This window comes from Vulpes vulpes, chromosome 1 (genome assembly GCF_048418805.1).
Source record: "Vulpes vulpes isolate BD-2025 chromosome 1, VulVul3, whole genome shotgun sequence".
Taxonomy (NCBI): domain Eukaryota; kingdom Metazoa; phylum Chordata; class Mammalia; order Carnivora; family Canidae; genus Vulpes; species Vulpes vulpes.
Genome location: NC_132780.1, coordinates 99,352,356 through 99,377,172, shown reverse-complemented (window position 1 = coordinate 99,377,172; position 24,817 = coordinate 99,352,356). Strand labels below are relative to the sequence as shown.

General features: G+C 46.8%; 1 long non-coding RNA gene across 1 annotated transcript in view; it reads right to left on the bottom strand.

Annotated features, from left to right (window-relative positions):
• LOC140593950 (uncharacterized) overlaps positions 1-20,924 on the bottom strand; it is a 60,780-nt gene extending 39,856 nt beyond the window's left edge. Inside the window, exon 1 of the long non-coding RNA XR_011994441.1 lies at positions 20,190-20,924. This is a non-coding gene — a long non-coding RNA (uncharacterized lncRNA). The remainder of the gene's footprint in view (positions 1-20,189) is intronic.
• Between the last annotated feature and the right edge of the window lie 3,893 nt (positions 20,925-24,817).

The following is a 24,817-nucleotide window of genomic DNA, read 5'->3' as shown; positions in this document are numbered from 1 at the left end:
GTTCTGGAGAAACGTTAAGACACTGTGAGACCAATAACAGAAATTTTAACTGAAATCCGTTTTCAAAAGTGGGGAGCAGTGCTGATAGCAAAAACCAATTTTTTTCAGACACATCAGGCCTCAGAATTGGCAAATCTATGACCATATGGAGGACACTGTTCCTCCTTTTTTCTCTCCACTCAACCATCTGTACAGAGGATCCTTTTTTTCCTTTTTTTTTTTTCTCCTCTCTACCTTCTTGAGGTTCATCCTTCTCATAGCACAAGGTACACATACCCTCTTTTAAATTTATCAGAACGAACCTAACAGTTCTTCCAGAAGAATCCTGGGGCTCAGTCAAGAAGGCCCACTGAAGTCACATCCACCCCTGAGCCTCACAGTGACCGTGGCCACAGACCGAGGCAGGCTGACCGTTTGAGCCACCACAGCTACTCCCGTATCGAAGGCCCAGTGAGCAGATGAGCAGCGGAAGGAGCCAGAACAAAGCCCGCTGTGACTTGAAGGGAAAAGGAAGGGAACAGCTCCTCGAAGGGCTACGAGTACCATGTGCCACTACAGTGAGAGCCTTCGAGGTTTACATTAAGAAATACTATTTTAGGGATCCCTGGGTGGCCCAGTGGTTTAGTGCCGCCTTCAGCCCAGGGCGTGATCCTGGAGACCCGGGATCAAGTCCCTCGTCGGGCTCCCTGCATGGAGCCTGCTTCTCCTTCTGCCTGTGTCTCTGCCTTTCTGTCTCTCTGTTTCTCATGAATAAATAAATAAAATCTAAAAAAAAAAAAAAAAAAAAAAAGAAATACTATTTTAAAGCAGAAGTTACAATGTAACATATTTTGCCCTCTGAAAGATGATTATGGGATTAATATCTTTGAGATAAACAGCCGCTCATAGTGACACGGGACGGTGAGGCTCTCGTCCCAGGGGTTCGCAGATCGAATCCTGTGGACAGAGCACAGGGAGCAAGGCAGTGAAGTTTAATTAAGCAGGGACGCCGAAAGGCTCTCGGAAGCAGGAGGGGTCCCGCAGGGCTGCCAATACGGGCTCCACCAACATCTTCCCCTAGAACTGACATGGGAGCCCGTGGCCTTACCACTCCTGCCACGTCTGGGTTAATGTGGCGACCGGTGACAGCATCTCCAACGGCTCACTCCTCCTTGGGGTCTGGTTTTCTCTGTTGGTCACAGTGCGACCGCCATAAAAAGACCCTGCCTTGGGCCCAGCAGCCCAGGCCGGGTGGTCTGGTTGGTGCCCTTATCCCTGGCTTCCTTATGCCTCAGCTGTTCTGGGGATTTCTGTGAACCTGATCACACAGGCCCCTGCCTGTCTCAGCCTACCTTGCCCGGCCTGCTCCTTATCCAACAAGACCCCTCAGATGTCTATCGGTGGGTCGTATACCTGTGGGGTGATCGCCAACATGGATCTTGAGGGGTGGGGAGGAGGGTAGAGACAAAGGAAGTTTCCAGAGGAATTTGTATACGATAGAGTAGACCTACAGGGTCCTGGAGGTCGGGCTAAGATGGCCTTGAGCCCTCGGCAAAGTGTCAACATCCAGGCTGTTGAGTCCCTAGGGGAGGGTCACTCTGCCTGCTTCCAGGACTTGTCAGTGGGCTACAAGAAGTAAGGAAATCTCATGATTTTTCTTCCCTTTGTTTAATAATATGCAACACTGATTCGGCTCAGCAATGAACACGGGTCCAAAGTGAAGGACGGTCCTCCTTCAATCCTTCGCGTTATGTGTGCAACTACATATTATTTCCCCACCTTGAGATTACAGCAAAACCTATAAATGTGAGGCCCTTTCTGAAAGTAAGGCTCTGGCCGAATGGCCGAATGGCAAAAGGCAGCCCTACCGCCACCACCGCCACCGACTGCCGCCGCCACCATGACCACCACACACAAGGCTTCTGTACACCTTGTGGGCCTTTTATTGGATGAGGAAGCTTTCAAAGATACTCACAAAATTAGAAATAGGTTCACGTTCAGATGATGAAATGAAATACAAATAACCCTGCCTACTGTGTATTCAGAAAAGTAAATTCCCCATTAGGGGGAATTACTTAACAATTTTCCACAAAGGTAAGTGCGCACTGCCTGCCGTGAAGAGCTTCAGGGACTGGGGAAAGGCTAAAGTTAAGCTGAGCCCCCCGGAGGATTGTAGGAGCAGTTGATTTTAAATATGCCAAAAATGTTAGGGTATTATCCTTCTAATAAGATGAGATCAAAGAGGAGTCAACAAACAGAATGGAGAAAATAGATGCTGTGGCTGAGTCCAAAAGTTCAAGAGTGTGTGCCTTCCCGCTTCCCGCTGACTCCGAGCTGGGGCTTGCTGGAATGTTCAAGACATCCGAGAAAGCTTGGAAGGAAGCCAGGGAGGATTTCTTTGATATTTCTGAACATAAAGGCACCCTCCAGCTTCCACGGGGCCGGTGTTTGAAGAGTTTGGGCTGAGTTAGGTCTCTAAGACTTGGTTTGCATCCTCCCTGGAGACAGCAGGGCGCTAAAACCACTGAAGCCAAGTTGTGTCCTGAGCGTCTTAGGGAACCGTGCTGTGATGCTCCCATAGACAAGGGTCCCGAATCGCAGCTCGGAGGGCAGGGACGTGTTTCCCATCAGAGAGGGTCTTTGGTTTGAGTCCCTGGGCCAGGAGCCTGTGCCCCGAAAGAGAAAAAAAGGTTAAAATATGGGGATTGATAGGGAATGTGAAGGTCAAGACCTCTGGAATTTAGGGAGGAAGAAACGTCCCTTCCCGCGCAGCCCGTTGACCTGCACGGCCCTTGGCACGTCTCAACCTGCCGTCTCCTGTCTGGCCACTGATGGTATTGAGCTTCTCATCTTCCCTGCTCTGAATTTGCTATGAAATAAACACATGACCATTTGGAGAGTTCATAAAGGCTTTAGGCAAAAGTAGACAGCAGCTATGAAAACGAGTATCTCCCGGGGCACCGGGGTGGTGCGGCTGGTTGACTGTCCACCTTAGTTTCGGCTCAAGTGGGGATCGGGGAGCCCAACCCCACGTTGGGCTCCACACTCAGCACAGCCGCCAGAGTGCCTCTCTCCCTCTGCCTCTCCCTCCTGTGCTCTCATGCTCTCTCGCCGAAATACATACATCTTGAAGAAATAAACTTAAAAAATAAAAAGAATATCTCCTCTTTGCCTTCACTTTAAAAAAAAAAAAGAAAAAAACTTGGACTCATGGAGATCAGTAGAACCACCATAAGTATTTAAAGCATCAGCTTTTCACAATGTTTGAGGTGATACTGGCTGAAAGCACGTCACTAGCCTCACAACCATAAGACGGCTAAAACAATCTTCCAAAGTTGCCAAGCTTCTAAGACATGGTTAAATCACAGAATACAGATTAATACTGCATTACCTATTTCTATTACTGGGGTTTAAATGGTTAAAAGTCATTAGGTGTTGCATAATTCAGAGTTGAAATGAAAATTCAAAATTGGATACTTGCTGTACCTGCAAATATATTCCAGCAAGTCCAGAACTGGTTATGGCAACTTGCCAAGGAGTTGTTAAGAACCAAACGGTCGCACAGGTGGCTCAGTTGGCTCAGCGGCTGCCTTCTGCTCGGTCAGATCCTGGGGCCCTGGGGTCGAGCCCGCATCGGGCTCCGTGCTCTGGGGGGACTCTGCTTCTCCCTCAGCCTCTGCTTCTGTTCTCTGTGTCAAATAAATAAAATCTTAAAAAAAAAAAAATGAAAGATCAAATGAGTTAAAAACTAACCCTCAGCCATTAAGAAAAAAGAAAAGAAAAGAAAAGAAAAGAAAAGAAAAGAAAAGAAAAGAAAAGAAAAGAAAAAAGCTTTAGAAAAGCACCCTAGTGCTGCAAGACAAGGAGGACCGAGGAGGTGATTGGCGTTGGTGTCCTCGGGCTGGGGCAAGGCCCCGGGACCGGTGCGGGGCTCGGCGGGCGCCAGGACAGGTGACCCGAGGGAACTTCTCCTCCTCTGGAAGCTCCGCCGGTGAAGTCAGGCCATCGCTCCACGTTTGAAAAAACATCCTGGGGAGACTCTTCGCTAGGACACAGCGCCCCCCCTCCCCTGCTTTCTGAAATCTCCTGTGGTGCACAGACCCTTTACCAGAGTCAGCTACGGAGCCGCTTTGCGGGGCAGCAGGGCGCTGCGGGGGCAGGGGGTCCTGGGCCGGCCGAGCAGCAGGGGACCCCCACCCGCCTCGGGCCACCCCGGGCCACCCCGGGCCGCAGCACCTGCGCCGCCCGCCACAGCCCGGTAGGCCGAGGGGACGGGGGCGCAGCATCTCTGCACCGAGAAGTGATCCCAGAGTCACAAACATCAGCGATTCGGCATCTTGCAGTTTTTCTGAATAATGTTCCGGGCTTCCCACCGCGCGCCTCACACACATTATTCCACTGATCCTGAAAATACCTGTGTGAAATGCGCAAGTAGAGACGCGGCCACCACCTGTTACTGAGAACTGTTCACCAAGCGCGGCTTTGATTCGAACTCCGGTGTCGATAAGACATAAATTCAGAACCGTGACTCTGATGTGTATCTAGATTATGACTCGGTGATCTGGGGGGAGGTCACGCCGCAAGCAGACGTAAATTCGACACAGGGCCACAGGGTGTAGCGAATCAGAAAGTATTTCAACGTGTTACCTAAAGCCCGGCCGAAGTAATTCAGTGGTCCTGTGACTTTGGGAAGTTCCTGTGACCTCTGGTCCTGAACAGCTGCCTTGTGAAGCCGGTGGGGTTGGGCTAGATCCTCTGCTGTCTGCCGTCCAGTGAAGTGTTTGCAGATCCAGAGCTGGGGTCAGAAAGACTCCAGGGTGAATTCTTGCTCCGTCACTGCTGTGAGAACTCCAGTGTGTATTGGACTTTTGAGCCTGTTTCCCTATCTTTAAAACGAGGGTAATAATAATAATGCCTATCTCAATTCTCTTGCTGGGAAAATTGGGCACAATCAATAAAATGTTCAGCATAGTGCCTGGCCTCTCCTGAGCATTCGTGAGCGTCAACTATTATTATTAACAAGTAAGGCTCTACCTTACGCTGCTAAAGAGCTTTCTTGGATTCACTTATTGGACCAAGCCCTCTAGCTTCTATAGCCCATCTAGGCCTACCGAGTCATCATGCAGGGCTGCTTAGTTTTTAATAAACGTTCTAAGAGCTTACTCCCCCTCTCTCTCCTGTTTTGAAAGAGGAGTGAGCAGATCCGGCCAGAAGGTTAAGGCGGAGACCCAGAAATGCAGAATAAGTGGCTGAATTAAAGCCACAGCTGCTGTGTGTCAGAGCTTTACCTACCTCTCCAAAAAGTTTTTGACTTGCAGTAATGTCCTTGGTCCGGGCTGCATCTCGCCAACCCAAGTGATATTTCAAAGGTTGATTTAGACTTGGCTGCTCCAAGCATAGATCACTGCTCCTATCTTGATGACATTTCCAGCCCAGGGCCAAGATTCAACTATTCTTAAAAGTTATAGCCATAAACAAAGCAGAGGTACGTTGCTAAATTAAAACAGGGAAGGAATTATTACCCACACAGAAGTGTATTTTAGTTATTGCACCAAATCAGATCAACTCAGTTGATTTGGTGGTATTTCTCAATAAGATCTGTATTTAGGTATTAGGGGCAAAGTTCAGAAGTGGCCCCCAGTGTCAAGATCATCTCTGACAAAGAGTGTAATTAATACCTCATTTCTCTAATGTGCCCACTAACATCTATGAAGATTCAGAAGAAACACATAGGAATAAATATAAAGACTTAAGACCAATATTCAAATCAAAAGCTGGCTAGAATTTTCACAATACAACAGAGTAGGGGACAGAAATGAAAATCATAAGTAGTAAAAATCCCAATGTGGCAGATACATGTTCCAAAGATGATCACACCAATTTATTCCATCCCATCCATGCTTACACTGCTACAGTGATGCTCTTTCATCAAAAGATGGGGTTGATTTCTCCTTCCCTTGAATATAACCCTCCTTAGGATATGCTTTTTTTTTTCTTTCTTTTTTTCTTTTTTGAGAGAGAGAAAGAGCACATGCACGTACAAGCAGGGGAGGGGAGGAGGGGCAGAGGGAGAATGAGAGAGAGAATCTTAAGCAGGTTCCATACCCAGCACAGAGCCCCATGCAGGGCTCAATCTTATGACCCTGAGATCATGACCTGAGCTGAAATCTAGAGTCAGACACCTACCTGACTGAGCCACCCAGGCACCTCTTGTATTTGCTTTTAACAAAATATAAAGGAAAAGATACTGTGTGACTTCTGTGGCTAGACTGGAAAGGTGAAGAATACTGATCGCACCTGGCCATCTGTCTCTCATTCTGTACCTCAGCCACGAGGTTGTGAGGAAGCCCAGGCCACCTACAGAGGCCACTGGGTGATCTTATGGCCAACAGCACCAGATCAGGTCTACACCAGTAGTCAGAGTGGTCAGCCACCAGACACGTAAATGAGTAGACCTTCTGATGGTTCCAGCCCCCAGACTCTGAAATGCCCAAGCTGAGGCTTAGTGGAGCAAGGATGACCTACCCCAATGGGCTTTGCCCAAATTTCAGAGTTGTAAACACAGTAAATGACATTTAAGAAATTCAATTTGGTGGTGGCTTGTTACACACTGGTAGATTACTTACTAGAAGCCCCTGACACATGTTTTGCCACACTAAAGAGAGGGATCCTACTGTTCTTATGTTGGAATCTCAGATTCTATGTTCTCTCACTACTGATCCCCTTGTTCAAATGACCAAGTTCAACTGGAAAATTGGACTGTTCTCCCTCTATTGGCATAGTTACTGTGTTTAGAGTTTTGCAGAATATTAAAACAAAAGCAATGTAAAAACCATTTACTAATAATTACTGAGTGATTATGATTAACTAGCCATGGTGTTAATTTGTGTGATTGAGTGATTTTTGCCTGAAATTCCTCATTTAACGCCCTCAATAAACCTATGAAGTGTTTAAAATCAGTATGCTTAACCACATAGAAATTTAAAACTATTCTCCTAAATTCTTGTATCAATGAGAAAATTTTAAATGCTGGGAGCCCCTTGGAAAATAGTGATAAAGAGAATATGATAAAATGAAATGATATGTCAAAATTTATGGGATGTGGCCAAAGCTGTACTCAGAGAACCAGAGTAAAATGTACCCAGAGTAAAATTAATAGATTTAAGTGTTTTCACTGTAAACAAACAAAGAATAAAAATAAATCAACCAAGTACTCAATTCAGTGATTTATGAAATCAATGTAAGGAAACTGGAATGGGTTATCATCCTGGTTAGAGCATAGATTAAACAAAATAGAAAGACTTGAGATATTAAAAAAATACATGATACAAATAGGAACAGTGTATCATGAAAAAACGAAGGCTGCAAACATTGAGTGTACCAGTCAGTATAGGCTAAGTGTTAGGAAAACAAAACAAAATACAACAAAAACAGAAAACAACCCAAACCTCAAAGTTTCAGTCATTTGATAAAAGCTTATCGATTGTTTATGCCATAATCTAATGAGATGGTGATGGGGATTGAAGGGGTTTTGCTTCACAAACTTGGTTCCTTCCTTTGTATGATGGAACACAGACCCTTGAACACATAAACTCCAAGGATGCCTCAAATATGAAGAGAGTGAATAATTGTTCACAGGTGATTTTTATGGTCTAGACCTGGAAGCTTGACTTAATACTTCTTTCCACATTGCTTTCACCAGAAGCCAGTCAGATAGCTTTAACTATCAAAGTTGACCAGGAAACTTGGTCCATCAACATGCCCAACAGAAGAAGAAATGGGTTTGATGAATATACACCATTGTCTCCACCACCAATCCTTCGCTTTGGTCAAGAAGTATCCATTCTGATTTTCATCCCACAATGTAAAATCCGCTCTTCCACTCCCAAGGGAAACTCAAGGTCCTACACTTGCATCGCAGTCCATTGAAAGTTTAAGAACTTCTGATGATGCAAAGTCCTTTTGAACTTGCCTCCTATTGCTTCTCATGGTCTGCTAAATCAAAAAGAGAAATTACTGGCCTCACCTCTGACACTGACTGCACAATGCCGGAGCAAGAACAATATAACTGCGGTAAACATTCCCACTCAGAAACAAGAAGAGTGGAAATCACACAGCAGTATTGATACACAGCAATTCTGAAGTCCCATGGGCCAAATATGACAAACCTGATTGTGTTCTTTCAGGGAAAAAACAAACAAACAAACCATCTCCACTGATCGTTCTTTGGATCCCTGGCTGGCTAAATCGGGGGAAATGATTCTTCATGTCATAATACTTCACGACCATATTTAAAATAAATGTTGGTTATTCTACTCACTCTGGAGGCAGAAAATCTTTGGAAACCCACTTTCTGCTCATTGAAGGTTGACGTTCCAACACCTGATTTAAAGTTTAGAAAGAGAGTTTTAGTCCCAGCTTACTGCTTATTTAGGCTTCTAAATTATTTGTTATCAATTGGTATGTTACCATCTTACCAACTGGTATCATGTGCACCAAACATACCTCAAGGCCCTTCATGGACAAAGGTCCCAAATCCAGTGTATTTATTTGCTTTTTTTTTTGGCCAATGGGTCACTCCAACCTTAATGGATGCTTTCTCTGAGACTATTGAGCTTGACTAGGGGACTATTTTCAATAGCCTTCTTTGGCTCACAAGCTTTCTCAGTCACATATGGCATCAAATCTTATATCCGGTTGTTTCAGAGCTAGAAACAGTCAACTTTTCCAACTCTTCAAGGATCTTTTTTCTAGACTTTCTCTATTTCCATTCATTTATGCTTACAAGTTGGCCAATTTTTTCCTGCGGTCACTTTATCATTGTCAACAGTAATTAATATGAGCCAAAATACACCAATCATTTTATTCTTTTAACTCACTTCCCTTAGGCCTGTCAGCTGAGCAGGCATATGGTCTGCCTCCCAAGATGGCAAGTTATAGTCTTACCACATGTGCTGTTAGTACTTTATATGAATTGCCATATTTCCAACCTCCAGTATCTGTTTCTTGGAATTCCGTCACCCAAATGCTAAACCACTGCCATGTATTTTAGATTTTATGATAGCCACAGCCCACTTATGAATAAATTAAAGTAGGTAGTTGCTTGGCGGGGCAGGGGGGACAAAAAACAAAACAGACAAAGCTCCAAATCTCAGAGGCTTAACATAGCGTACTCCAAACAGATTGACAACACAGTTTCTGCTGCATGCAGTCATTCAGCAAAAGCACCTTGTTTTCGTTCCCCTCTCTCCAACCCATGTGTTCACAGTCTAGCATCAATCAGCCAGCTGTGAGAGGACAGAGAGAATGAGCACAGCTTAGAGAATACACATCTGCTCTTCATTGGCTCACACTGAAATGGGTGCAGTAATTTTGCTTAAATTCTCTCAGCTGGAACTAGTCTTACTGTCCCATCTAAATGTGAAGATCTGTGAAGTACAGTCCAGTTGTGCAGCCAGGCAGAGGAAGTAGATTTGGTAAACTTCTGACCAATATTTCCATGTGGAGAAAACACATACATCTGCTGCTCCTACAGAACATGCAGTCTAGATGGGAAAGATAAGATAAGGCAAGGAAATGGTTCTCCTCAAAAATAGGGTAGGAATTCTTCCCAGCAACAAATATTTGTGGAACAGATATTTAAGACTGTGATCTGAACAACTGGAATAATTGTATTTAAATAAGGCCCTGATACCTAGTGGGAGAAACAGTGGATAAAACTGCTCTCTCTGGAAGAATGGGAACTAGAAAGAGAAACTCAAACTCCAGAAGATTAGACCACCATAGACAAAGTAGACCACAGTAATTCTGTTTCAATTTGAGGCCTGTATGTTTTTAATGAGGCTTATTTATTACCACTTATAACACTCCTAAGATCAAGACTGGTTCCAAAGTATAAAGAACAGCTAAGCCTATACACGGTGGTTACCCTGACAAGTTTGGATAGATGTAGAGAGAGAAACCAAAGTACTACACTAGTGAGTCTGAAAAAAAAAAAAAAATCAGAGACAATGTGAGAGGGAAGAGAAGATCTATGGAAGATGGCCCTTAATTTTTTCTAGTCTTTATTTATTTATTTATTTTGAAGATTTACCAATGCTGAAGACTCAAAGGTGACTACAAAACATTACTGTCCTCAGGGGACAGCTTACATTCAACCATAAGGCACAGGCTGATGGAAGAAACAGGACACAATCAAATGGAATCAACCCATTTCTTCATTTCCCTGTTGGTTTCCTTCTATGATCATTTCATTCAAATGAGTCTCTGAAGTTTTGACAAGAACATCAAAGATCATTATGCAGTGTCATGTTTTAAAGGGCACTAACTTTTATTTGGGGAGAGACTATACTACACATAAAATAACTTTTAATGTTTTGAATCCCCAGTTCAGCTGCCTGTAGAATGGATACTTGCTTCTACTTGGGCTCCCAGGCTTTTCACCATTAACACTTGTTCTACTAGTTAGAAAAAGGATGCGCATCAAAAATAATAACTTGAAGTACACAGGTCTATTTTATTCTGTATTTTATGAGTGATATTACATATGTTGCAGCTTGCAATAATCGTGTAATCTACTTTGCATCAGTAAATAGTGATTTATTTTTCTGAAGCTTTAAGATGCCTCATTTTGCTAGTAGTTTAAGCACCCATTAGTTAATTTAGCAAATAACTTTGCTGCTGCTGACCTCAGTAGATATTTTTGGTAAAGCTTTATATAGCATTCATAGGTCACAAAAATGCCAACAGTGTTCATTATGGTCATTTTCCAAACTACCTGACAGGAAAATGTTTTCCCTCAACTCATTTGTATGTATATCTCTTAATTAATGCTTCACCTCACGCCAAATTATAGTGAAATTCTTGTCACTTTCCATGCAGCATGACATTTACACAAATAACTACTGAATTTATCATGAGCAATGCACACAGAATTTGTATCCTGTGGCTTGAAGGCAAACAACCCATAAACCTGGATCCAAATACCTGCAGACTGAAAACATAGGGAAATTAGAAAAGTGAGAATCTGAAAAAGTGGAAAAGTGCCTTCTTTGCCATTCCTGAAGGCATCATGACTACTAATTGAGGTCAACAAATATACCTTCTAAAACCAGTATAAAAACTCTTTTAGGAATATTTTTAGAAATTAATTTTTTTTGTATAAGAAATTTTCCTCATCTGAAAAACAGGTGGATTTTTTTTTTTTTTTTTGTCCAATAGTAAAGGTGTTTGAAAGACTCCTAGAGGCTTAGAAATGGAGAGGCCGCATCAAAGTCCATAATGGAAGATGTCCTGTCTGGAGATGAAGGGTCTTTCAGTGATGCCATCTGATTGTTGGGAGAATAAACATGAATAGGGAACATAAAAGACTTCAATAAACAGGAGTCTAAAATTTTAGATCCAAAGTACTTTCTGAGTTGGGAACAACAACAACATGCTTTCTGTCATGAGGTTAATTTACTCACGATGCCTCTAATGTAAGAATGTCCCAATAGCCCAGCTTTATTTAACATCTTAACTACGGCAGAAGCACAGGGTGTAGGGTTTCAGAGCACAGGCTCTGGAGCTAGGTCGTTGGGTTCTTGGTTCTTCCCCAACTCGCTGTGGTACTTTGGGCAAATGATCTAACCTCTCTGTTGCTTTGATTTCTTCACTTAGGAAGGAGAGGAGGACTCATAACAGTAATGACCTCATGAGTTTTTATGAAGCAGGTTAGAATGATGTCTGGGGCCCATAGTAAACACTCAGTAAAAGTTGGCTACTACCAGCGTTCCTAACTTACAACAAGGTAACATCAGAGATACGAGGTGACTTCCGAGGTGCACAGCTGCCTACTGGCTACCACAGTCCCCTGAAGTCCAGATCCCATTTCCTTGGTGGCTTTCCCCTGAAACTTCTCATACAAATTGAAATAAAAACAGTCTGGATTTCAGTAATATTATTAATTTTCAATTCCATGCATATTCAAACTGCTATTGGCCAGTTGTACTCTGCAAGTAAATTGTAGCAATTCCCCAACTCACAAAATTTTTTTCCCCAGCCTTCTTTTCCTTAACCTGAAAGTGTCTGAAAACTTTTTCTTTAATTGAAATACAATCAATTAGAAGTAGATGAGGGCCCATATCACATTTTCCCTGGATACCTTGCCAAGGAGCAGCACTTACTCAGAGAGGGACTAAACCTCAAAGACCAAGCTAAATGACCTTTTGTGGCCCAATCTTAAATTATTGGATGACACGTTAAGGTTTAAAACTCCAAACTCTACAACTTGGCATCACATGCAAATGAAAACAAACAAGATGCTAATAGACCATTTATCCTGAAAATATCTGACCCCAAAATGTCTGACTAAAGATGCCATATAGTTAAGTAAGCACAGAAAAAAAAAAATCATGTAAAAATGATGGATTTGGTTCCTACTTTTGGCTCTACCTCCAACCATCTTTCTGTTAAATAAAAAAAAAAAAGTTGGAATAAATGATATTTAGGTCTTTAAACATTTAAGATTCTAGCATGATTGTGGGTTGTTTTTGTTGTTTTTTAGGAATATGTTTAAAGACTTTATGTTGCCATTTGGTGATCTCACTTATCTTTCTCAAATATTTTAAATGTAATGGTTTTCTTTATGAAAGGAAAAAAAAAATGTATGACTCTCCAAGCAGAAATTAGTTTGAAAATAATCGTCTAATAAACTATTATGCAGAATTCTCATTAGCTGAGGTTTTCACATAGGAAAACCTACCTAAAGAGAAAATTTAATTTTGCTGATAAAATTAGACCAATTCATCAGTTAGCTATGCAATGGACATGATTCATACATGAGGGAATATCAGCTACATGATCCTAAAGAATATTTTTTAAGCAAGAGGTCCTGCTAGATTTCCTTAGCATGTCATTGTTAAATGTTTTAAAATTTATTTCGTGTCTTGATAATGTCAGTGAAATATTTGCCATTTATCAAAATTATTAAGATTAAGTTATTAACCTGATGACAGTTTAACAATTATTATTTTTTATATTTTCAATATGACAAACAGCCTTTACAAACTAAGTTTCGCTTTAGTAGCCTGTGCTCATCATATGCTATGACACTTAATGATATTTAAAACATATTCAGGGGCATCTGAGGGGGCTCAGTGGTTGAGTATCTCCCTTTGGCTCAGGGCATGACCCAGGGGTCCTGGGATCGAGTCCCACATTGGGCTCCCTGCATGGAGTCTGCTCTCCTTCTGCCTGTGTCTCTGCCTCTCTCTGTGTGTCTCTCATGAATAGCTAAATAAATTTTTTAAAAATATTCAGATGCTCCTAAAATGATCTATGTTGCTAACTCTGGGCATCTTCTTTTCTGCAATGATGCAATATTCCTAGGGTAGGTCCATTGAAACCACACTCAAAAGGTACTAAGGAAAGGATAGGAAGGTAATAAAATTACATATTTTCATAGTCAAAGAATTTATACAACATTTATAGACATGTCCTCCTAGAATTCAGACACTGAGGGCAAAAACAAGCAAATATACAACGACATATGGCTTTTGACTCAGTCAAGGTAGGAGAAGAAAATAACAGATAATGGAGAACAAAACAAGAGAGAGACAGCTAAATTCTCCAAAAGTATATATTCCAGATTAAAGGAAAGAGGGTTGATTTAAGCTAGAAGAATCTGAGAAGTAGACAAGATTAAAATGTGCCAGTTAAGCAGCTGGAGATCCCTCTAAACATTAATAACCTGTATGCCACCAAAAATTAAATACTTGTATCATTAAGCCCTGAAATCTATTTGAGTGCTAATATTTTATAAACCCGCAATCGACTCAGGAGCTAAGCACCCTTTTGAGGGGCTGCTCTGATACCTTAACCTGAGACGCAAAGCCACACAGATGGCACCTTCCTGCCTCATCTTCGCATGGCCTGTCCTGTGTGTGCTCCGTGTCGTGCCCTCTTCTTACAAGGACACTTGTCATATTGGACTGGGGCCCAACCGTATGATCATTTCACCCTAATTACCTCTTTAAAGGTCTTTTCTCCTGAGACAGTCACAACCTGTGGTTACTGGGGGCTAGGGGACCTCAATATGTGAATTTTTCCAGGACAGATTCTGTTCATAGCAGAATCTGTGCCTCTACAATCACTGTTTTTCTCACCTAGCTCAGTTTTTCTCAAAGATGTTCAGAGGACATTTCCTGGGTAGTGGACCACTGTCTGACCCACAGCGCTTACCCCACAGTATGAAGGCGCATCCACTCAATGCTCCCTTGTCTTTCAGCTGGTGTACAACAGCTTTCATCGCTGTTCAGGAAACTGAGGACTTTAGATTTACTGCTGACTTCAACTTACCACTGGCTTGATAAATTTGATCTATTCCTCTGACGGAAGTGTTTGAGTTGTGGAGAGGCCAGAAACAGGAAAACTGGCTAGAATGCTGATGTTTAGCTGAAGAAATGGAAAATAAAGGGTAAATTCGGAAGTTTATCAAGGAATATCTTAGTTGGACATGCCGAGCTTGCAGATGCAGAAAAAGAAGGTGGAATGAAAGCACCTTTGGTAGGAGTCCAGAAAAACTAATGCACCTATCAGGGAAGACCAGATCACACAGCTCTTTTGCAAAGGACTGCACAATGTGGCAATAGGACATTTGACAAAAGAAAATATTTATTTAAGAGACAAAATAAAGATGAATCTGGACACCCCAACTAGCTTTAAAAATGATGTTTCATGAGGCCCCATGGTTGCACAGGGGAAGACAAAGGGTGGGGGACGAGAGCATCATTCATTGTCAAGGCAGCTCTGCTTTTACTCTCTGGTAGAAATGTATTTAAAAATAGGATTTGTCCCTATTTCACTCTCCAAATTTTGAAAACCATTAGGCTACCCAATATTTAAATTCTCTTTCCTTTAAAAAAAAAAAGATCTCTGAAATCTAGAGTCTGAAAATATATTGAAAGTCTTAAATCAGAATTTTCAATGACTAGTAACACGGCCCTTTTCTTTTTTTTTTTTCTTTTTTTTTTTTAACACTGCCCTTTTCAATAAAGAATTCTTAAAGTCTTGGGGCGCCTGGGTGATTCAGTCAGTTGAGCGTCTGACTCTTGATTCTGGCTCAGGTCATGATCTCAGGGGCCTGGGACTCAGCTGTGCGCTGGGCTTTGTGCTCATCAAGAAGCGTACTTGAGATACTCTCTCTCTCCCTCTGCCCCAACCACCGTACCTCTCTTTCCCAAATAAATAAATGAATCTAGAAGAAGAAGAAGAAGAAGAAGAAGAAGAAGAAGAAGAAGAAGAAAAAGAAGAAGAATTCTTAAAGTCCCTGTTAGTTGAATATCTGATCTGAAAGTGGTCTTTAACTTAAAATGATCATCTCTATATTTGTGATGGGAAATTAAAGTTTAGGAAATAAATTTACTTCCCTAAGCAGCATCACTCATAAATACTGAATTGTCTCTCTTAATTACCAGATTAAGAAAAAAATATCTATTATCTAACACTTTGATACAGGTAAAATCAAGTTGGAAAGGACTTCAAGTGCAGGGAGAGCGGTAGGTATTGTAAAGGCAAACCCGTGATGATTATGGAGACTTAAAGTGGGGGGAACGTGAGAAGGTGAACTGTGGGTTGGCAGGTGTGTGGCTGAGGACAGACGACAAGCAGGAGCAGGTCTGGAGGGATCCTCTGCCGCGGAGAAGCAAGGTTAATAGCTCCCAAAGCTCCTACCCAACATATTACACTTGCATATTACACTTGCAAATAAAAACCCTGGGCTCAGGAAAATCCTGACTGGCCATACCCTAAGAACTCAGAATCATTTGCCAGATCACAAAGATAAAACTTTTTGTTCCTTGAACTCCAATAAAGAACATAAAATGCAATTTAAAAAAAGAAGAGAGAAAAGAAATGAGGAAGTACCATTAAATAAGACATATCTTAACAGTCTCATGTACTCGCCCTTTCAAAGCACTTGCAGTCAAGAGCACTTTTTCTATCTGGTCCCTCACGTCTCGCCAAAATTTAAAAAAAAAATTAAATATATAAAACAATAAAGGAAAGAAAAAGAAGTGGAAAGATGAAGGAAAAAAAAGGAGAACATATCTAATAACATTTAAAAGGCAACCAAGTGAAAAATGACTGTCAGATACTACGTGATTTCTACTTGGAAGTGAATGTCAGATCGCTGCAAACTAGCTCCAAAAAAGCTCACGCTAGAACACTGACGTTTCATTCCTAATTGAGCTTTCAAGACAACGGAACATTTTCAAAGTCTGATTCCTAGTTTATGCACTTATTTTTCTTCTGCGTTTCTAACATGTCGAGATACAGTGAAGTTAATGAGGTCAACAGTATCGATGTCTGTGATCAAACCACCAACCAATTAGTGTTTAAACTAGAGATTGAATGTTTAAACTGCATTTTCCGTGTGCCCTGACTATCCGAAATTGTCAGCCTGCGAGCATATTTCTTCTGCCATCGGATTTTATGCCAGCTACTAATTTATCTATGATGACTGCTAGCATGTTTTGAAGTTTATATAATTAACCTTACATAGTGGGTGATACTTAGTAATACGGATCTTGAATTTATTTTTAATAAATTACAGTTTGGAGGGAGAAGCAGAGATTACATTCAGCCCTGCTGAGTGCTTTACCACATTGATTAGGTTCCAGCGGCAAACCGAGCCAGGTGCTCCACTGAATAAATCCATAACTTCTTCCGCAGCAAGCAAGGACCCTGAGAGTGAGTCAACTGATGATTCTTTGCAAATATAGCCTTCTTCATATTAAGATAATTTTACTATTTGAAAGCATCACTGAAATCTTTTTGGTGAACACTATGTGCACTTTCCCTCACGTCTCCCCTCTTTCTCTCACCCACATCCTTCTGTCCACACAGCCTTCACGGAATGAAGAAGACGCAAAATTGCCAAGAGAAAAGCAGGATACGATGCCTCGCTGATGGTGTTTGGGAACCACAGGATCCATGTCTACCAGCCCTAGTCCGCAGCTGTTCTAGAATTTCTATAACATTGGCTTGGAAAAGTAGTCTGGTGGAAAAGGGGTGGGCAAGGCCCGGAGCCTTACAGAGGCTGTATAATACTCCGGAGAGGCTCATCACATCCTGGGCCAGGCTCAGGCTCAGGCTGACAGGCTCTCCCCCAGCCGCTGCTTGGGGCCCCTGTCCCCCTTCCCCCCAGAAGCACAGGCCCAGAGCCTCTGCGGAGGCTGCAAAGCCACAGGAAATGCACAGTGCAGGTCACCATCTGCGTGACACTGCAACACAGGAGCAGGCAGGAAAGGGACTCAAGAAGGCAGGGCCCTGGAGCACAGGGGGGCCCTTTGATTTCAGCTCAGGTCACGACCTCAGGGTCATGGGGTCAAGCCCTACATAGGGCTCCATGCCCAGCAAGAGGCTGCTTAAGTCTCTCTCCCCCTCCCTCTCCCTCTCCCCATGCTCACTCTCTCCCTCTCTCTCTTTAATATAAATAAATCAGTTGGGGTGACTGGGTGACGGGCACTGAGGAGGGCACTCAATGGTTGAGCACTGGGTGTGATACTAAATGATGGCAAATCAAACTTCAAGAAAAACAAATAAAAAATAAATAAATCTTGGGGGGGTGATCAAAAAAGGAAGGAAGGAAGGATGGAAGGATGGAAGGAAGGAAGGAAGGAAGGAAGGAAGGAAGGAAGGAAGGAAGCAGGGCGATTACAACTGTGGTTGGCAGCTCCGTATTGAAGTACAAGGTGAAGTGAGTAAGGAGACCTAGCCAGGAGGTCAGGCTGGGGTTTTCTGAGGAACCACTTTAAATCCACCCATGTGGTCTACACTTCACCTGTGAGTTAATAATGAGTTAATGCATTGATTCAACCAAACTTTCTTGACCCCCCTACTATGTGCCTCCCTGCCTCTCTGTAATTTGAATTCTGAATTAAAGGACAGAAGATTAATCAGCAGGACAGGGGGTTAGAGCTGCCCTTAAGGAAACAAAGCAGGAGAAGGAGGTGGTGCATGCTGTGGAACTCTCTGCAGGGGTCAGAGACAACCAGGCTCCACTGGAACATGAGCAGGCTTCTTCAAAGACTGTATGGGCCTTAACAACAAAATAAACACATCAAATGAGCTCTAAAACATCGTATCATCAAAGTAAACTAAAAACCCCTCCACATGGGGTGCCTGGGTGGCTCAGTGGTTGAGCCTCTGCCTTGGGCTCAGGGTATGACCCCAGAGTCCTGGGATCAAGTCCTACACCAGGCTCCCCACAGGGAGCCTGCTTCTCCCTCTGCCTGCATTTCTGCCTGTGTGTGTCTCTCATGAATAAATAAATAAAATCTTTAGAAAAAAACAAAAAACAGGGATCCCTGGGTGGCGCAGCGGTTTGGTGCCTGCCTTTGGCCCAGGGCGCGATCCTGGAGACCCGGGATCGAGTCCCACATCGGGCTCCCGGTGCATGGAGCCTGCTTCTCCCTCTGCCTATGTCTCTGCCTCTCTCTCTCTCTCTCTCTGTGACTATCATAATTAAATAAAAAAAAATTTTAGAAAAAAAAAAAAAACACTTCCCATGTAAAATAACACTACCCACATTCCACGGATTAGTAAATCTCTGTCTCCAACCTTGTAGCCAGCGTGACTGAGAAGAGCTGTGGGGAAAGACAATCAAGGGTGACCAGGGAAGCGACAGTAAAGGCAAACAATGGGTAAATTTTACAAAATCAATGGTAACAGTGTGCCTTTGGAATATGATTACATTTTTTTTGTTTTTTTTTTTTGGAATATGATTACATTAACTGAATTCAGGATTCCAGAAACAAGAGTAAAAGCCAAAAAAAAAAAAAAAAAGATAGGATACACGTTCTGTGTCCTAGCCCCTATCTCCTCTCTACTTTGGTTACTCTGTAACAGGTGCAGTATAAAAAAATAGCATAACCACACATAATCAGTTTTCCTTGAAGATGGGTAAGAAACTGGCTGAAACTTAAACCCCGCCGACAGCTGCACAGAGGAGGGCCCACGGTCCGCACCGGTGGCGTACAGGGACCCACGAGGTCCGGCTAGGAGGAGCGCGGGAACGCCGCCCGCAGTTGCGGAGCGTTTGTCCTGCAGAAACCGCTTTCCGAAGCGAGAAGTCCTTGCCCTGCATCCACAGTGTCCCGGTCCTTCTCCAGGACAACACAGCCCTGTTGCCTGAATCACTCACAGGGTGCGCTGACCGTCTTAGTGGCCTCTGTAATGCACTGCAGTTCGATCGCGCGTGCAGGTGCTCGCTCGTGCGCTCTCTTCCTCCCACGGAGCGGAGAGCAAGTGCGGCCGCGGCTCCGGGCCGCCGAGGGGCCGCCGGCGGGGCCCGAACACGGTGCCCTGGGGTCCTGCAACCGGGCCACTCTGGGTCCTGTCCCCGGCCGCTCTGCTGCCCGGGGTCAGGCGGGTGCGGCGACCCCCACCGGTGGGAGGGCTCCGGGCCCCGGATAGGGGCGGGGTGGGGCTCCCGGGCTCCCGGGCTCCCGCCGCCTCCCGCCCGCCCCTCCGGGCCTCCGGGCCTGTAGCACAGCTGGTCGGAGGCGAGACATCACCGGGGAAAGGCTGATTCTCCCACACATACCAAAAAACAGAGAAAATCCATTTCCTTTCATTTGGTTTTGATCTAAAAGTCTGTGATTGGTATAAAACACTCTACCAAGGTTTTCCCTTTCTTTCCGCGAGGGATCGGAGCCTGCGAGCCCCGGGGTGGGGGCGGGGAAGCCAGGCGGCTCGCGGACCCACTGCCCTGGCGGCCGCTGGGTTCCAGGGGCGCCCCCCCGGGCGCCCCCCTACGCCGTTACCGCCCCAGCGAGCGTTCACGCACGCGGGTATGACAGGGATTGAAGCTGGAAACGTTCTATTTGTATTTCTTCGCTTACTTATTCATTCCTTAAAGCTGAGAAGTCCTTAAAAGCACGAGAACGCGCAAGCGCACCGCCGAGTCACCGCGGGGATGACGTCATCGCACGTCACGCGGCCCCGTTGGCCGGACGCCCCAGGCGAGGGTGCGCGCGCATGGCCCGGGTGCCCGGGTCTCGTCCAGGAGGCGGCTTTGGCCTTGAAGCCCGGCCTGCAGCGGAACCGCCGAGCCGTGGGCCAGAGCCTGGGCCGCTCCCCCGCCCCCCCGCAGGAAAGAACTACGGACCGCCCAGGTCTCATCGGGGCGCACAGCTGCCCCCCTCCCTGCCCGGCCCACAGCTCCTCACCTGCCGGTCACCGTGCGCGGTGTCACACCCCGCCCTGCACAGTCCGTCCGTCCGTCCGCGGGCGTGAGTCCCTGGGTTCCGCCAGCAGCACACGACCCGAGCCACCGAAGGGGCCATGGGGACCTCGGGGGCGTCGCCACGTTGCACCAAACTGTCCCTGCTCTAAGGGACGCGCCACTCACGACCCGTCTGAGCGGAGGGCAGCGTCGCGGGGCTGAGCCCTGAGCCCCTGAGCTCCGCGCCCCTCCCCCCGCAGGGGTGAGGCCGGCCCCACGCTGAGCCCCGAGCTGAAGTGCAGGGGTGAGGCCAGTGCAAGCTGAGCCCCCAGCTGAACCGTAGGGGTGAGGCCGGCCCTGCGCTGAGCCCGGAGCTGTGCGGTAGGGGCGGACGTCGGCCCCGCACTGAGCCCGGAGCTGAACCACAGGGCTGAGGCCAGCCCCGAGCTGAAGTGCAGGGGTGAGGCCAGCCCTGAGCTGAGCCCTGAGCTGAACCGCAGGGGTGAGGCGGGCCCCGAGCTGAGCCCCGAGCTGAAGTGCGGGCCGCCGCTGGCGTGGGAAGGTGGGCGCGGGCAGCGGGTCGCCCCAGGCCTGAGCTCCCGAGGGTGGCTGCGCCCCGGAGGAGAGATCGCAGCCTGGCCGCGCCGCACCCCGCGAGGGCACCGGGCCCTCTGCACCCACACACGTCCCCTTGCCCCGGCGCCGCCACCCAGGCGCCCACTCACTCCCCCTCCTCCCCCCTCCTCCGTCTCTTGACCCCACAGGCCTTTTCCGCGGCCTTCCAGATCCCTCCCACCGGAAGAAACGCGGTCAACTGCTGTTAAATGCTCGCTGGCGGATGGGGATATCACGCATTTTATTATTTTAAGCTGAGAGCTTTGCAAAATGGCTTTGGGTTAAAGGAACAAATTTCTATTGATACAAATCCCTGAGGGCGGGGAGCACTGGAAAAGCTCACTTGGCAAGAAATTTTTCCCGGCAAAAAAAAATCATGCCAGTAGCACCCGCGTTTCTCCTGGGGAGGAGAGCAGCCCTGCCGCAAGATGCTTTGAGACCTCCGAACACCCACAAACCCAGCTCGGTGCTCGGCGCATGGAGTCCTCCACCGTAACGGCGGTCCACCCGCTGCCGTCAGTCTTCGTGTACAAACAGAAACATCTGAAGGCTGATGGAATTCCCTCAAGCTATTAAGATGCAATTTACTGTTTTCAATGCCTGAAAATGCACTTTCAGTGCATTTGCAAAGTCAAAGCAATTTCTAAAGGTCCTAAATTCAAAGATTTAGATAAATGGGTCCATTTCTTTTTCATTCAATTCTTCCTACCTTTCTTCCTTCTATCCACCCCCTCCCCCAGACAAATAGTTATTATCACTGTCTCAGTTCAGGCCGTTATGGCAAAAATAACGTTGTCTGGGTGGCTCCAACAACAACGTTTTCCCACAGTTGTGGAGGCTGGAAGTTCAGGTGTCTGGGGAAAACCCACTTCCCGGCCCATGGATGGCCGTTGGTTCATCATGTCCTTGGAGGGCAGGAAGAGGGAGCAAGCCCTGATCCCATTCACAAGAGTCCCCCCTTCACGACCTAATCTACTCCCAAGGGCCGACTTCCCAACACCCATCACCTTGAGGGTGAGAAGAATATGAACACAGGAGTTTGGGGGGGGGGGGTGCAGCCAGTCCATGAGAGTTGAGTTCACTGACCTGGGTGGTGTGGACTATTATTAATTAAAACAGACTGCCCCCCCCCCCCCGGCCGGAGGCACTTACTTTCCGTGGCACAGCATCTCAAAAGCATATTAAATCAGTAAACTAGTATAGCACTGAAGTCGCCTTACACCACATTAACTTTTTCAAACTGATACTTTGTTTCCCAGACTCACCTTCGCCTAGGACAAGGACTAGGGCTGCCCGAAGGCAAATTCGTGAAAAACTGGTCAGGGAGATATCTCAGAGTCCTGCAGAGAAGCAGAATCAACAGGATATACACAGAGATAAGAGAGAGTCTGTAAGCCGCCTGCAGGGCCCGGAGCAGGGAAGTCCTCCGTCGGCGCCCTGCGGGCGGGGCTGTGAGCTGGCCGGAGTACAAAGGCCCGAGACTTGCTGAACCAAAGGGGTGAGTTCCAGTACGAGTCCAAAAGCCCCAGAACTTCTCATCCTGCATCTCCGAGGGAGGATATCAGACCCAGTGAAAGGCGCCCCACTGGAGTTAGGGGCTCTTTGTTCTGGGCAGGGCCAGCCTCAGGACACACCTGAACACCCGTGGGTCGCCCCACCTGTCAGCTTCCCCACGCACGCATCACCCACGGCGGGTTTGGAGTGCAGAGTGACCCTGCTGCTCCCCGGGCGCACCCCTATGCTCCCACGGAGTCCTGGCCAGCACCACGTGCCACTCCACGGGACTCCCTTAGTTTCCGCCTCTGTTTTCAGCAGCAGCCCCTTACCTATCCCACCTCCCACGTCTGTGCTCCAATCTTCCAGGGTTTCCTCCTGGCTCTCGAGGTGACACGGGCTCTCTGGGTCAATGGGCCCCCATCCCCGCTCCCGTCATTGCCCCGTCACACCTCTCCACCACTGCTTGGCTCCGTGGAGAGCCAACGGGCCAACCTCTCTAACGCCGGGGTCAAGGCCCATGGTCCCCAGAGGGCACAGAAGGGCATCAAAGTTTTCCTGCAAACCCAGCCCCCATCCTGGGGGTGTCTTACCTGGGTAGTTAGGGGCATGTTGTGATGAGTGTGACACGGAGAGGGGGTCAGGAGAGCTGCATCCAGTCCCATTCCTACGGCATGACATCACCGTAGCAGTGCTGACGCTGCGGGTCACTGCGGATTGGGGCGCTGTCCTGTGCATCACGGAGGGGGAGCCATGTCCCTGACCTCTGCCCCCCTCCGCGGCCGCTGGCACCCCCAGCTGTGACAACTAGATCTGCGTGCAGGCATCACCCGATGTCCCCTCAGAGTCCAGCTGCCTCCGATGAAGAGCCACTGCCTTAGGGACGCAGGCCTGCTTTGGGTTTTGCAACTGGAGGAGATCACAGTATCTCTGTCAGTGTTTCTAAGATCATTCGATGAGATTCTGCATTTAGATCACTCCACAGACCTTAGTATTGACAAAGTCCTTCACCAGTCATGGATTTTTTCCCCTATTTAAGCACCTGCTTAGGTGTTTCTAAGTCTTCTAAGCAGAGACCCTGATTAAATCTTATATTTGATACTTTGCAGTTCTGGTTCCATCTGTCTCCTTCCCAGGTAAGGGGATAATCTCGGCCTGTGCTCTTCCATCGGGAACAGGGTGACATCTGCCGTTGGATTCAAGGATTATTGGGTCGTAGAAGCGCTCGCTGCGTGGACGGCCTGCACGACATTTGACAGGGCCTGTCGCACCGGGGCAGCTCTCCCCTCTGACTCGCTGCCGCTGGGTGGAGAGTGACCCCCCAAAGGCCTGAGGCCCCGGACTAACTTGGGATGAGCGGGAGGTCCAGACAGTGAACCCCAACCTCAGGGCCTCGGGCCTCGGGCCTGCAGGGACCCCTGAGGGTCTCGGGCGCAGGCTGCTCGGCCCTGGTCCCCTGCCCCACAGGCGGCCCTCACGCCCTCCCCCAGCCACCCGGCACCAATCCCGGGACATCATTTGTTGCCTGACAAGCAAGCTTTTCCTCTCCCCCAGTCTCCCTCCCTGTGCCTTGAGGGTCTTGCCGCCAAATCCCAGAAACCCGAGGGGGGCAGTGGGGAGACGTAGAGAAACAGCCAGTCTGCACCAAGCTTCGGTAAAAATGAGAGCCCTCAGCCGGCCTCGGCTGTGGTCCACTGAGCCCTTGGGAATCCCTCTTCCCGGAAGCCTGAGGGGGTGGGCGTCTTGCCCCCGACAGCAGGCCCTCTGGGCCCACCGACGGCTCCACTCCCCGGGTGCCTCACTCCGCCCGCGGCCCAGCCACTCTGGGGAAGCTCTGCAGTTCAACTGAGGCTTAGCCTCTCCTGAGAAGGCAAAGGCTCTGCCCAGAGCAAACGCCACCTTGGACTCCCTGCCTCTCGTGTCGCCCCCATTGCCTTGCTCTGCCTCCCTCTGCACCGCCCAGGGGCCCACAGGAGCTGCGCCTCTCTCCAGGGTCCCTCCTGACTCAGGCCTGCTCATGCCCTGACCAGCCCTCAGCCACATCCTGACAGCAGGTTCTCACAGCACCTGCTCTGATTCCAGGTTCCAGTCACCTTCCTTCATGACCTTCCCTCACGACAGGCTGGTATCACCAACCGGAGGTGGCGGGGCACATGGAAACAGACGACACGTGACAAGACAACAGAGCTTCTGGACTTTGGGACAATTACGGGCCCAAAGAATGGCACATGGAAAAAAAAAATAATGCCCGATGGACTCAACTCATCCTTTCAAAAGCAAAACTGCTTTACAAGTATTTTCTTTCTGGCCTTTTAACTTGTAACCACTTACTAGAAACCACTAGAAAATGAAGGCTGCAGAGTATGGGAGAAGGTCTAGCTTAATCAGTTGTTACTTGTATTTTTTGTAAAGAATCTACGTCTGGAATAGAGATTTTCCAAAGGGTGCTGATGGATTTGTACTGGTTCATCAATATTCTTCTTGCTCCCCAACTAGAATCCATGCCCTACTTGGAATCGCCAG